We start from the raw sequence: 12,533 nt of genomic DNA, 5'->3' as shown, positions 1-12,533 counted from the left end.
CCACAAAATTTCGAAGCTTGAGCACATTCGATGCTACCCAAAAATAAACAATAGCTCCACAAACAGGGAGAGCACTTCAGGCTATGTCTTTAGTGTTGGCTCAACAATTGTTTCCTAGAGCAACGGGAAGCAGAGATTAGTTGCATTGAGCTCAATAGAGGCCGAGTATATAGCTGCCAATTTGGTATCATGCAAGGCCATTTGGATAATGAAGTTACTTGTAGGATTATTTGGGCAGGAGCTAAAGCCTACAGTGATCCATTGTGACAACCAGAGTTGCATCAAGCTCTTTGGAAATCCAGTGTTTCATGATCGGTCAAAGCATATTGACATTTGGTATCACCACATAAGAGATTGTGTGCAGAGAGGTACAATTAGACTCCAATACATCCCAACGGAAAAGTAGGTTGCAGACATTCTAACCAAGGCATTGATGAAGGGGTGTTTTCCTACTTCAGAGACAAGTTGGGAGTAGTGCAAAACACCATCCTCTCTAAGAGGGAGTGTTAAATGGAGTAGAGAAAGAGGTGATTCTGCAATTGCCCAGGTGCCAGGGCATGTAGAAATCTCAAATCAGTTCACTCAGATAGAATTAATTAAAAAATTTAATTATTTCCTAATGCTAGACATTGTAAAAAATAAAAAGTGTTAATTCAACACAACATTAGATCGTGACCATTGATCTTCAAGGAGCAAGGGTAAATATCAGCCCTTGGATCCTCTAGAAGGACAAAGTCACCCTATAAAGAGGAAATAACGCTGAATTGAAAATCAAATTGACTGACACCACTTGTGTTCAGAGTACTCAACAAGAGGAGCTCGATTCAGCAAGTCAGCAATCAGTTGGAGTGTTTCAGTGTCTAAGAGAGCATGGAAGAAGGTCGTATGACCTCACTCTCAGCTAATCATCAAGTCCAAATCACTTTGAAAGGCGCAGGAGGGAGGTAGGGTTCATCTTGTCCGCACCCTATGACCAGCACAGGTAGTCGTACATCGTACAAGTTGTGGCCTCTCAGGGTCAAGTCGAGTTGAGTGAGGTCAATGAAAAACAAGAACAATTTGCTGGAAGGGATTTTACCCAGCTATATTTTTATCTCAAAATATTGCTAAAGCTAATAAGAACACAAGTTTGCAGGTTTTCCACAGAGTTGGAGTTTCCTGGGTATTTCTGGTGTTTATGTTTTATGTTGTGTTTGTCTTCAGTCTTTTAATTTTCTAATGTGCATGCTATGGCTAGAAACTAAGTAGTGTTTACAATTTAAATTTCAGTTCTGCACTTTCAATATTGCAATTTTTGGTATAAAAATTTAGTAAATTGTAAATCAGACTGTTGAGTTTTAAAAGTCAAACAATTCCTTGGAGTTCTAGCCTTGTCATACCACTTTGAAACGCCTGAGCACTATGATTACGATGCAACAAATTTTCACAACAACGTTCTAAGGAAACATGGTAAATTACAAAACCTGTTTGAGAATTTGAAGCTGCACTCTAGGACTGAACTAAAGGAAAGTGTTGAAAAGATTCATCTCTACAAGAGTTTTTGGATTGATACTAAAGCAACCATGGATTCCACATTGTTCAAGATGAAACTTGTAAAAGAGGAACTTGAAATGCAGAGGCTAAAGCCAAGAAATAACAGTACATCGAAATTTTTCCACATAGATTTAAAACATCTATGAACAAAGAAGCTACAAAATGTTGGAGTGGTCTACCACTGAATTGGGACATAAATGGAAAGGAAAAATTTTCAGGTTATCTTCATGTGATGGACACTCAACCATGTCCTTAGCAGCAAAAATCTGGACAACATTCAAGATACCCGAATGGAAATCAAGTAGTGTCCAGTTTCATGTACCCACGAAAAATAATGATGCCTACAACAACAAAAACATTCAAATGTTAATGTGTCCTTGTTCTGGATGATGATTAAGAAAAGAGGAAAAAGGAATTTTACTTTTCAGGTGATGAGACTCTAAGTTTCTTCTACACTCTCGAAGTGAGCACATGTCCCCAAGTTGGACCTAAATGTTATCCACCACTGTGTAAGAGGGTCCTTCTTTCTTGAGCATTCGAGACTCGTCCTAATGAGAAGAAGGATGCACAATCTATTAAGTATGACTTTTGACAAGAAATGCCCTTTTACATGGTTAGACAACAGGTTTTAAGGAGGGTGTCCAGCAGTAGAAGAACCCAGCAAAATATCATTATTGTCTGCCCTAAAAAGGACCTACTCAGGCAGCTAAAAGTAGATAGTGTTGTTTTTCCACAATACTAGTGTCTAGGCTAGAATCTTAAATCACTAACGCTACCAAACCAAGTATCACAATAAGTCTACTTTGCACAGCGGAATATGAACAACAGAAAATCTACTAGTGCACAAAATATGCACAACTTTTTACACAATATGTACATAACCCAATCTTCGTTATATTAATCCAACCGAATAATACAATAGTCTAGAGCTCCCGTACCAGGGATAATGGCCCTCAAATTGTGAAAATTTCACTACTGAAATTTTATTGCAGCAACTGTAATTAATTCTTCTAACTGTAAATTAATTTTGCAGTTTATTGCTACAACAACAATGAATCAATCACACTGCAATCTTCACAAAAATAAATATTGCGGAAGATAAACTGAAAATTGAGAAAATACTGGCACACACAAAATTTAACACCGTTATTTTTGGACAAAAGTCTCCAGAAAAACCCATTGTGGGAAAATCGGTGTGGTAGTTGACAGTTTTTATTATTAAGCAACAGTGAGAAAAATCTAAGTACAATAAATGTCACCAAATTGGTGAATCTATCCAAGAGAAATACTAGCAAAATTTTTATAAGGGATTTTACCCTCTCTCTGAGCAATCCCGACACTGACTAACCTCTGAAAAAGCTAGTCGTCCAAGTGGTTTGCGCAGGCCCAACGCCAACCTAGCGCTGCTTGCCACTTGTATTGTCTGAATCAATTGCCAATCTAGTCGTCCTACTTACTACTGACTAGGAAAATGCTTCTCCGACACTCCGGAAAATCTTCCCAACCTCTAGAACTGAAAACGTCTTCCTCTTCAACTGGATCGAACTGCTCTTCTGAAGCAACTGCATATTCCCTACGCTGCTTCCCGGAGAATATCTCAGCCTCCTCTTTTTGACTCTCCAGAACTAGAAAACTTCCTTCAGACTCACTGTCTCTGGCCCTCTCTGTCTCTGCATCCCCTCTCAAGCTCGAACTCTTCAGACTATTGCTCTCTGGAAAGTCAAACTGTCCAAGGGAATCAATCCTAAGTGTGTACCTCCATCTACCCATCGATTTCTTCTTAAAATCTCACTGTGGGATTCCAACGGCGAAGATTAACAATTAATCAATGGCTGAGATTATTTCCTAGTCGATCCGTGTGAGTCTCAAGAGAAATTTCACCTTCCTCAAATATTTCCTGTTAATTAATCATTTTCCCTAAGTTAAACTTAGTAAAAATTTAATTACTTATTAATTAACTTAAGTAAGGAATTTCTAGGTGGATTTTCCTAAAACCTTTTGTGGTTTATGGAGTCCTATTGTTTCTTAGCCTCTCTAACAACTATCGACACTAGAACACCATCTGATGCTACAAAAACTAACACTACCTCTTATCGAGGAGGTGTTCTAGTGTCATACTTCTACAACACCTTGTCTCTGCATCACCCTCTATACACGTTATTGATGTTTGGCCTCTGTGATTGCCTGCCACTGCCCACCAAACACTGCGCAACTTTGATGTTGCATCTGTGTTGTTGCTGACACTGTTATATTGTTTCCAACTCTGCATCTGCATTGCAACTCTCTCTCAACTATTGTTGTTGTTATTGCAACAAAGAATCATCTGAAATATTGAATGAACTGTGTCTTTGTGCTACATTTGTCTCCTGAGTATCTGACTACTACTAGACTTTGCACTATCTACTAAGGAATTTGCATTGTTGTTGAGCCTCCAACTCTATTGTCAACAATGCATCTGCGCTCCTCAGTACCTGACTAAAACTAGTCTGCAACTATCACTCTGGAATCTGACTGCATCAACTGACACTGATCCATACTGCTACTGAATACTGTGAGCCCATGTAGCAAGGTAATGCTCCATGAGGAAGACACCTCAATGGACCCTGCCCAAATTTGCGCAACTTTGGGACTATAACTCCATATCACCCCACCTCACTCCTAGAGGTATAGCTGCAAACATGGTAAAATATTCCTCCAACCTGGAGGACGATTTGCCTATCGCTTGGTCCTGCTTCTCCTGCTTGTCCTTCTTTCTTAGAGGACATTGAGTACTGTAGTGGACAAACTTTCCACACCTGAATCACTTGACCTTAGATAGGTCCTTCTTTTTCTTCTTCTCCCTGTGTCCCTGACTCGGACCCTTTGATAAAAGGGCCACATTCTCCTCCTCACCATTCGAACCCTTGTTGTTGTTGCCATTGATGAAGCTCCTTACTAGATCTCACCTCATCTCCTCTTGTTGTAGGTTTGACCATACCTTGTCCCACCCTGGTAATCTGTATCGTGCCAAAATGTCTTGGATGAAGACTTCCCGTTCCTCTAAGATACTATTTAAGGCCAAACGCACAAGCTCTGTAGGTTGAGGCACTTCCCCAACGGCTGCAAGTTGATCCCAGATTTCCTGAATTTTGGTGAGGAAGGGATCTATGCCTTCACCCTTCTGCACCCTGATGTTTCTCAACTTCTCCTTCAAGAACAACTTTTGTTGCTCGGAAGGAATCTGAAACAACCCTATGAGAGCATTCCACATCTCCTTGGCAATGTTCTTGCAGATATATGTGAGACTATATGGTCTTAGACTCCATCCAGGATCATCTGCTTCACCTTGGCCATTTCTTTCTTGTATTCCTTCAACTGATCTGCATCTGTCGGTACTACCACAACATTATCTGCATAGATCTTCAGGTCAAATTCATCTAGAAAAAAGGAGATCCTAGCCTTCCAGATGACATAGTTGGAGGCTCCCTCCAACCTATCCTAGTCTCTAAGCCCAGTTGCAACCATTTCTGAAAGTAAAATTGAAAAATCCCTCTTTCACCAACTTGGTTGTTGAATATGCTATTTGCACTCCCTTATGGAGTGAAAAAATCTACGTGCAGCTACTACCGACTGCAACTAGAAATTTGGATTTCTAAGATAGAAACCCTCTAAGAGAAATTTTACTCTGTGTGTGCACTTTTCTCTTCCACCCGACCCTGATTCTGCTCTAGCAACTACTGCAAAACCCTCTATGCCCAAACAAGGAACTTGCACAACGAAAATACTAAATTGTTGCTCCCTTTGCTTGCCGAAATTACTCAATCTGGCAAGTCGACTTTTTCTACCACCTTGCAATAAAAAATCAAATTGCTCAAGCAATTCGCAGTGCTTGGCTAGGCACTGTGCAGCCCCAAGAAAATTCGTCCTGCTGCTCCCTCTAAACAACGAATTTTCTTCTTCCGCTTCTGAGCTCCCTTGTCTAAGCAAACTTTTTCTCATAGCATGTAAAAATTTCACTACTGAAATTCTATTGCAGCAACTAGAATTAATTCTTCTAACTGTAAATTAATTTTGCAGTTTATTGCTACGACAACAACAAATTAATCACACTGCAATCTTCACAAAAATAAATACTGCAGAAGATAAACTGGAAACTAAGAAAACACTGGCACACACAAAAAAATTAATACCATTATTTTTGGACAAAAGTCCCCAGAAAAACCCAACGTGGGAAAACCGATGCAACAACTAAGGGTTTTTATTATTAAGCAGCATTGAGAAAAATCTTATTACATTAAATTTCACCAAACTAGCAAATCTATCCAAGAGAAATACCGGCAAAAACTTTCTGAGGAATTTTACCCTCTCCAAGCAATCCTGGCACTGTCTGACCTTTGAAAATCTAGTCGTCCAAATGGTTTGTGTAGGCCCTACGTCACTCTAGCCTGCCTGCCACATTTACTTCCTGATTAGACTGTTGACCTAGCCGTCCTACCTACTGCTAACTAGGAAAATTCTTCTTCGTCCCTCTAGAAAATCTTCCTGGCCTCTGGAACTGAAAACATCTTCCTCTTCAGCTGGATCGAATTGCTCTTCTGAAGCAACTACGTAGTCCCTGCGTTGCTTCCTGGAAAAAATCTCGACCTCCTCTTTCTGACTCTCCAAAACTAGAAAACTTCCTTTGGACTTACTTTCTCTGCCCCTCTCTGTCTCTACATCCCCTCTCTAGCTCGAACTCTTTCAATTGCTGCTCTCTAGAAAGTTGAACTGCCCAAGGAAATCGATCCCAAGTGTGTACCCCCATCTACTCATCGACTTCTTATAATCTCATTGTGGGACTCCAACGGCCAATATCAAAACTTAATCAATGGATGAGATTATTTCCTAGTCTATTCGGGTGAATTTCTAGAGAAATCTAACCTTCCTTAATTAATTACTCTTAATTAATCATTTTCCCTAAGTTAGACTTAGGAAAATTTTAATTATTGATTAATTAACTTAATTAAGGAATTTCTAGGTGGATTTTCCTGAAACCTTTTCTAGGTTATGGAGTCCTATTGTTTCTTAGCCTCTCTAACAACTATCGAGGCTAGAACACCATCTGATGCTACAAAAACTAACAGAAATATCCACTAGTACAAGAATACAAAATACAAAATACACTGACAGTCTAGCTGATGTAGTGCATGATCACAACTTCTTTGTCATATCTTGTACACTGCAGGCCCTTCGCTTCCATTCTGCAACACCTGCCTCTGTCAATGCACCAACTCCTTTAGGCCACTAAACCTCGGCTCATCAATCTGCACTCTAGTTGATCATAAGTCCATCTATCATCAGCAAATAGGGTCTTCATGCTCACTAGTTGCTTCTTTGTCCTTCAAGGTCACAACACTTTGAGACTCCTGCCCACTATTGTTCCTCAGCTCCTTTCAGACTTGTGTCCCTCTATAGTCTTCCTGCGCTGCTCTAGTGAAGACTAACATAGGGCAGGAGGGATGCCACCTATCATCATCAAATGTTGCTCCAACAATGAACACGGGCTATCAAATTTGCCAATGGTTGGCCAAACCTTGAGCTCCTCAAATTTTCCTCTTCTAATAGCCCTTAGAGTCCATCCTAAAGTTTGAATTTGGGGTTCAAGCTTGTGCACTTTCACGCTGCTTGGTGAGCACCAGTATTGCAGCAATAATGTTGCAACTCCTGGGCTTCCTACTTTACTTTTATCAACCCGATAGTTCGTAACAAACTTGGAAGCGACGGTGTTGTATGCACAAGTACTAGTTCTTACTACAGGCTGTCACTTGGTCAGCTGGCGCAAGATCACTAGGAGCTCAAGCCAACTTCTATGGATTCCAAAAGAAGCTCTATATGTGATGAAAGAAAGGAAAGCTTACTCTATAGAGGCTACTCTACTTGCAGAAATGAAAAGAAGACTGAAATGTGAAGTAAACCTAGCAAACCCTAATTAACCAACTAATCCTACTTTTGCAGAAAGAGAGATGAAAAACCATAAAATGAATGCCATTACCTACTTAGGAAGTAAACAACATCTACTCAAGCTATTTCTAGAAGGAAATGAGAAAAAAACATCTTTTTGGATTTTTATGTATTTTTAGGTGAAATTGTCATGCATGTAATTTATTTGTTTGTGAATGTGGCAGCGATTAGGTGGCGATGGAGGGTGACTTTGGAGTTTGTAGAGGTGTAGGAAGGTGTGGATGGTCCTACAAGGTCCCAGGTGGCCGTCTGGAGGCTTTTCCTGCAATCGGACTTCAAAAAGACACCTACATGGAAATCTACAGGAGGCTGCAGGGGATCTACAGGAGGTCTATAGGAGGATGCCGAGAGCATTTTTAGAGGTTTTGAAGGTGGGAAAGCGGGTGGAAAGGGTAGCTGAAGGCTAGGGTGATGTGTTAAGGTGTCTAGGGTTCATCAAGAAGGATCAGGAAAGAGAAAGATGGTTGGACTTGTTCAAGGAAAGAGAGAAAAGCTTATGAGAAAAGTGCAAAAAACAAAGGCAGATTTGTGAGGGATTTTAGGTGACCTGTGGAACATAGATCAAAGAGAAATGGTGATGGTTGATTGGCTGACTTATTGTGAGAAGGGGATTGCTGCAAGAGAACTCAAACTCACATCATGAGATTAAGCAAGCAAGGAAACTAGCTATATCAAAAAAACAGCACTTTGCATCAAGCTAGTCTAAATTCTGATCTAGGAAAGTAAATGCTAAAAAATGCTACATGAAAAGAAAGCATGGAGGGAAATTTATTGCAAAGACAAAAATGAGCATGGTGAAATAGATCTACAGCAAAGCATTAACCTTCTAACAAACTGCAACACCAGAAATCCTATGGAAAAGGAAAATCTATGTTTTTGTGGCAGCAAGAGGGTCTTGGCCTCAACTCATGGTCCCAAAGGGAGGAAAGGAGGCCAAGGCTCTGTTGATGGCCTTTTTGTATCTTTTTCCTATCACTGTTCAACCTGCTACAGCAAACTGAAATGGAAACAACCTTTTAAATCACCAAAAGCAACCTATTCTTAACTAAGAAAGAAATCTATCTAATAGCAACTAATTCATAACTGAAACAAAACATATAAATATAAGCAAGAGGAGCTTGGCTGCTTGGATTGGGCCCTAACCCAAGAGCTTCAACCCTCTGAGGTAACTCAGTGCTAGCTCGAACAAGATCTCATCTTCATTATCGAAATAATAATAGGATTACATGAAACTGTCAACAAAAGTAAGCTCGAAGTTGAGCAGAGCAAAGCTGCAACAAAAATTCGAAAATTTGACTAACTTCCAACAACCTAATGAGGCCTAGGCCTCTCTACTTATACAACTGAAGCTCCCAACAGCTTCCTTAAAATCAGGGAGGCTTGGCTCCCAAAACTTGAGATAAACAGAAGTTATCCTTCACTTGCTCGGCTGCCTCCTAGTGCATTGATTTGGTTGTTTGTGCTCCGAGCTTCCTGAAGGAGAATTCAAAGTAGGGAGTCATAAATGAGGGGGACACCCTCCTATAAATCCTCTCCCTTGTCTTCTTTGAATATTTGCTGCCAAATGCCCATTAAATCTTTGACTTTGTTTCCAAAATTCAACAAAAAACTGCATTAAACACACATTAGACTCCATGGCATAATAACCAACCCAACTCACTGTAGAAGCATAAATATAATCAAAAAACATGCAATAAGTTAAGAGAATGGTGGATTAAGCTAAGTTAGGAGGAAAAATGAGCCCATATAATTACCCATTTATGGGTCTCATCACTGCCCTCCAACAAACCTCAAATGCTCAATACAATATAAAACAATTGACCATCCAATCTATTGAAGAATGTAAGTAGTGTCGGTCTTCATAATTATATTTGAGTCATAATGTAATGTATTTGTCAAAAGAAAGAAAAATAATTTTTATTGTAAAAGAAGTTGACTTATTAAAGCATGGGTTTCATGCTTGGGTCAGTGATTAATAGATCAAAGCCTCCATTGTAGCCTTCTAGGATTTATGTCAAGAGTCCGGGTCTATGTCATCATGTAATAGACCCTTCTTGGGCTTTGTTTATCAAGAAAGAAAATTATTTTTATGTAAAATGGGTCATTTAGGCCTCCTCCACCAAGTCGGCCTCAACCTAAACAAGCATTCCTCATTGGGAGGCAGAATCCATTGAAGAATCTAGGGTAATTAGGTGTAGAGTGATTCTGCGGGACTAGATAACAATTTGTGAAGTCTTTTTACAATTTGTCTTTGTTAGCTTAATATTCTTCTTCTCTTATTAATGCATGTGTGTGTACTTCATCAAACTGCTATTAAAACATAAAACAAGAATACAAGATGTTGGCTCTCTGCAAAGGCCAAAAACTCCCTTCTCTTTAGAGGAAAACCCTTCGGTAAGTTTTCTCTTATTTAAGCTTCTTTCATGATCAATGCCAGACCCTAGACCCTTGACTAGAAGATCCTCCAACGACAAGTCAAGTCCCTCCTTTTCTCTACAATATGTTTCCCCAGCACTTTGTCCATCTCCTTCCGGCACTTCTTTCCCTGGCACTTCGTCCTTCTTCCGACACTTCATTCTTCCTTCCACTGTTAGTAGACCTTCTAGAAGAGATACTTATCTTTTGTACTTAGTGATATCCTTCACCTAAGGATACTCCTTCCTTCTCTTTATCAATCGAGTCCCTTCTTGATGTATAGTGTGGAAATTTCTAAGTCTGACACATTAGAAATCCCTACTGCATTATCTGGTTTATTATCTCTTACTTGTTCATTCCATTAACAAGTTATTTATTAATATAAATACTGAAATAAAAACAAATGCAAGCTTCACATGTATACAGATCAACAACTGAAATAACTGAGACAACACAAGGGACACCGTTATTTTTGGACAATCGTCCCTGGAAAAACCTTATGCGAGAAAACCAGTGCAACACATATGAGGGTTTTATTATTATGCAATTTTTTTAATACAACTAGGGTGCCAGAAATGGTTCACCCTTCAGGGATTTTCCTTAGCAGGAGTACCTTTCTTCAGAGACAGATATTCCGGCTAATCAGCAACCAGATGAATAGACTCACAATGACTTTGACTACTTCCTTAGCTGGACAGTGAAATCTACTCCAAGCTATCCTCAGGAACTGTGTCGCCCTCCAGAGACTGCGTCAGCTAACTAGCTCTCAGCCTGCCCAACAAAAATTCCTCAGCGCTGCCTTTTCAGCCCAGCGTCAGCTCTTGGCCCTCTGTGTCCTCTGCGTTGGCCTCCTCAGCGTCTGCGTCAGTCCTAGTCGCCTCTACTTTAGCCTTCCAAGGCTCTATGCTATCTCCCTGGCACTCTCTCTGCCTCTCTGCTATGTATTCTCGGCCTTCTGCCGAACTGACCCTTGCTGCAATAGATCACTAACTCGATTTCTCAGCAAACCTTGACACAGAAAATCGAATTCTCGACCAACTTGGTGTATCTCCAACTGACCCTCAAGCCTCCTCTTATACTTTTCCTATTTATGATTCAACGATCGAGCTAAAGTCCCTCATAAACGGCTAAGATTAGATTTGGCTTGATCCTCATTATTTTGAACTTTCTCACCCATTTTATATTAATACACATTAATATTTTAATTTTCCTAAGTTTAGACTTAGGGTCTAATTAAAAATATTAATTATTTTAATATCTCTCCATCCAGGTGGAATTTCCCAAACGATTTATGGGTCTTCGAGATCTCATGTGCCTTAGCCTCTCCACCAATTTTCATGGCTAGGGCACATCTGATGCTACCATAAATCAACACTCCCTCTTAGAGAGGAATGTGCTCTAGTAATGCTTCACCACTGAAACATCTCACTGATCCTCTGCATCAGTACTTGTTTTGATGCTTGGTCTGCTGCCACACATTCACTACACTGCTGCCCATGACACTGCCACTGCCACTACTACATCTGTACTACATCTCCATCTCAACATGCTGCCCATGTTGCCCCTATCACTGCCACTGCTAATTGTTGCACTGCAAATCAATTACTGAGAAGTAAGTAACTGACTTCCCCCAAATACTGGCATCCCATTCAGTTTGGAAGCCTCGTGATGCTAAAGCTGCCTCTGCTGCTAACCCGTGCTCCCTCTGCTGCCACTGCGCTGCTACAAATAGCTTTGTGCCTCTTGCACTGCTGCAACCTCTACTACGCTGCTACAAAACTCTGCACTCTAGCCCTGCCTTGTTGCTCCACCCGACATCTATCATCATGTTACTGTCGTTAAGGGCTCCTGTAGCCGGATGTGATCCAAGATTTTGGGCACCTTAAGGATCCTGCCCCTAGTGTGTAGTCCTCCTGACTACAACTCGATGTCTGCCCACCTCTTCTCTAGAGGTGCATGAGCACTCATGGCACAATTGTCATCGGTCTTGATCTCTTTCTCTGCCTTAGCTCGAGTTGCCTTTGAATCGAAAGCCTCTCCCTTGTTTTTCTTCTTGGGACACTGGGATGCATAATGTCCTAGCTACCCATAATGGAAGCATTTAACCTTGGAGACGTCCTTTTTCTTCCTCTTCCCTTGTTGTCCCATAGATGCTAGAGCCACATCCTCCTCCTCTTTTTGACTTGAGCTCCTTTACCCCTACTCCCTGCCTTGGTCATCCTCCTGATCTCTTCCTGTCAAAGAGCTGCCCAAATCTCCTCCCAACCAGGAAGAGTATCCCTGCCCAAAATACTTTGGACAAATGTCTCCCACTCCTCAAAGACTGCATTCAGGGCAGTCTTGACCATAAACTCTGGATCCGGTGTAGACCCCATGGAAGTAAGATGGTCGCGAATCTCCTGCAACTTGAGAAGGAATGGATCTATTTGCTCTCCTTTTTGTATCTAATATGATCTCAGTTGATTTTCCAATAGCATCTTCCGCTGCATGGAAGATCCCTGGTATAAGGTGGTCAGGGTGTCCCACATCTCCTTTCCTGTGTTCTTCTCAGCAATATGTGGTATGACATGATCTTTGACCCCGTCTAGGATCATGCAGTTTGCCCT

Source organism: Pinus tabuliformis, chromosome 6, assembly GCF_031772625.1.
Source record: "Pinus tabuliformis cultivar Carrire ecotype Pingquan chromosome 6, CPIR1, whole genome shotgun sequence".
Classification (NCBI taxonomy): Eukaryota; Viridiplantae; Streptophyta; class Pinopsida; order Pinales; family Pinaceae; genus Pinus; species Pinus tabuliformis.
Note: the sequence above shows the minus strand (reverse complement) of the source record.